This window comes from Pteropus alecto, unplaced genomic scaffold, assembly GCF_000325575.1.
Source record: "Pteropus alecto unplaced genomic scaffold, ASM32557v1 scaffold194, whole genome shotgun sequence".
Lineage (NCBI taxonomy): Eukaryota > Metazoa > Chordata > Mammalia > Chiroptera > Pteropodidae > Pteropus > Pteropus alecto.
Genome location: NW_006436281.1, coordinates 1,155,000 through 1,158,277, shown reverse-complemented (window position 1 = coordinate 1,158,277; position 3,278 = coordinate 1,155,000).

The following is a 3,278-nucleotide window of genomic DNA, read 5'->3' as shown; positions in this document are numbered from 1 at the left end:
GCCTTTCTACCCAGCCGAGCTGAACGAGTGTCCGCCTGCCTGACACCTGATGTGCAGCAGAGCCAAACGCCAAACATCTGTGGAGATTTTCGATGGAAAAATTAAAGCTGTTTTATTTGCAAGGTGCCAAGCAAGGAGGATGGAATGCTATCACTTAACACCCGAACTCCCCCGTCAAGGCTTTTTTAAAGATTGAGGGTTAGGGGTCAGAAGGAACAGGCTGGTATGCACAAGCACCCGTGGGCAGGTTTTGATTGGAAAGCTTTGGAATTTGGCCATTTTGGGTATGGGGCTTCAGCAAAGGATCTTCCTGCAAAATGGACCCTTCGCTTCAGAAAGGGTTCAGGTGCTCAAGTTCTGGTTCTGTCCTCCTGGTCCTTTGGTTCCAGGGTAGGGGACAGAGGGAGACTTTGGTTCAGGTCCAGCTGGAGATCAAATTTCTGTCCTCTGTGCCTGCTTCGGCGGCATACCTCGTGGTTTTGGTGTTTTGACTCTGAAAGGCAGCTCAGTATCTTGTTAGAAACAAGATAGGACTATCTGACCTGGTTTTGCAGTTACAGCCTTTTGGATCATGGGGGCCACGTCTTCTGCACCTGTTTTGGGGGGTGCCTCTCCATGGCATGGTAAAAATGTATTCTAAACCAGGAAAATTACTTCTGGGCTTTTCCACGAAGAGGCTTCTTCATTGAGTCGCCATTGAAACGCCTGTTGAAGACCCTACCCTACTTATCAATGGTCAGATGAGGGATCCTTTCATTTGCATCCACAACCACCATAAATCCCCCTTCTTTACCTTCACACATGTCCCCTGACCCCATCTCCCTGCCCCTGCCCCTCTGGATCTGTTGGATCTCCAGACCCCTCTCTTAACTCCCCTCCCCCAAATCTAGCCTCGCCTTCTCGGCGAATTCCTTTAATCCCTAAAACTCCTCCGCCTTCCCCAGAAAACCCCTCCAATGCCCAGCTTCGCCTTCCCAGCAAGAATTTTAGATAGCACTCTGGCCCGATCCGCAGGCGCAGGGGACACCCGTTATTTCTGTAAATGCCAACAGGGAGGAAGACAACCTGGCAGAAGCTCCACCAGCCTGGCCACCCCTGATGACTCTTCCTCCCCAAAGCTCTGTAATCAAAACCCAGCAGCTTCAGGCCTTCCCATGCAATGTGCTTCGCAAACGTATCCTGGGCCCTACGGCAAAACGCTCCTGTCCACTGGGCAGCAGCAGATGTTTTAAACTACAAAGCCCCTTTACTCCCAATTTCAGATTATCCTACCAAATTTAGAGAGGCGTCAGCAAGATCAGTGGCCATTCATAACCCAGCTCATAGGGGTCTTGGCTGGCGTTTAAGGCCCGTTCTTCCCACCCACGATTCTACTGTAGTGACACGTCAAGGCTTCCTGAAGAAAGTTCCCCACACCGGCGACAGTGGCGGCCAGGACCCCTCCCAGGCTTTCCTGCAAATGGCCAGGAAATGCCACAGGTTGAGGCCCTCATTCAAGACCTTACGGGAGTGAACTTGGGAACTGGCCTGAGGTGGAACTGTGCACTCAGGAAGAAGGCGAGCAGCCCAAAGCCTTTGTGGAGTGTGTTATACCGGCTTTTCAAAGACACACTGCGGCAAACCCAGAAGCCCCAGAACGCAGAAAGCTTTTCATTTCTGCTTTAGTTGGAAATCTCCCTGACAGACAGTGGCAAATTCTAAAGAGTGTGGTTGGCTGGGCTGGACAATCTCTCAGCGTTATTACAAAAACGTTTCTGAATTCTTTGAAAAGAGCCAGCAGGAAAACAGGAGGAAAAAGGAATTAAAATCACCAGTCCTTGCGAGTTGAGTCTGTAGAAAAACAGAAGTTGACTCTCGGAGCTACTCCGAGTTCATCCATTTTTCTTGCCAACGGCAGGGCAGAGCCTCGCCTCTTTGTCTCAAGACAAGTGAAGATATTGTCAAAAGCCGGTATATTGGGCAAACAATTGCCCCGAGCTTGGAAGAAAGGAAAGCGTAAATAACTGTCTCCCTCCATCCCAGCACCCTCAGAGGGTCCGTTTTCCCCTTCTGTGGGGCAACTCCCCATTGAGGACAGGGTCGGTCCATCCTCGGTCACACGCATGCACGCACGCGCACACCAACTTAGGGAGTTAGGAACTGGATTTCTTAAAATTGACACTAGTGCCATTTTGCAACTTCTTCTGCCATTGGCTCAGGATTTGCCTCTCCCTGTGGCCTCTTAATTCCAGTCGAGCTGTCAGGAGTCTCTGGGCAACCTTTTCGTGCCTCGATCTCAGGCCACCCAGATAGCTTTAGGCTTTCTTTAACCCCACCCGGTGCCCTCTTCATTTTGGATTCCTCATCATCATTTAGAGATTTGGTATGGAAATTTAATGCCACCATACAGTGTTATTTTTTTAAAAAAATGTTTTTTATGTTCCTGCTCTCAGATCAAACCTCAAACTTCCTATTTTCCCTAATGGAGAGTCATCTTGATTTCAATTCTAATCTGAAGAGGACTTAAAGTATGTCCCGATTAGTCTGCTAAAGATGAGCTGGAACTTTAAGCAAACATAAGCAATCGGGAGGGCCTGTGGGAGAAGCTAGGGCTCATGGGAGTTCTCGCGCTCTGCGTAATCGTTTGAGAACCCCACACCAGAGAACCCTACGAGAAGAACTCGGTGTTTATGATAAAGCTCTATGGTTCTAACGTCCCCTTCCATTAACATTCTTTTCCCTTCTGTAAATATCCCTCCATCTTGGCACGCAGGACAGAGTGTGCGTGTGGCTTGCCACATCTGCACGCACTGGTTTGCGACCCTTTCTTTTTTGCAAATAAATTCTTTGGGTGAGGCAACACCTAGTCGATGTTATTTTTGTCAACATTACTAAGTGCAGAATCCATATGCAGTGTCTGGAAAAGGAATAAACCCGTTCTCATCAGCAGCCCAATTCTCATTCATTTTCATTTTTATTCATCCCCTCCCCCTCCCCACCCCCCCCTTTCCCTCCAGAATGTGGAATAGACAACTTTTACAGCAGGAGCTTCTCACCTTTACTTCCTCACACTGCAATACTCCAATCTCGCTTGTAATAAAAGGGAAGTCTGATTTAGAAGAGAATCAAATCTACCGATTTGTGCGAGATTGATGAGCAGTCTCTGAAGGAGGGCATAAAGTCTCCAGATCTAAACTTCAATGGGTGAAAACAGCTGTCACCTACTTGAGACATACCTCAGGGCACTCAAAAATTCCCCCCCAAACACCCTGAGTCAATTGTCTCTCCTTCTCCCCCCA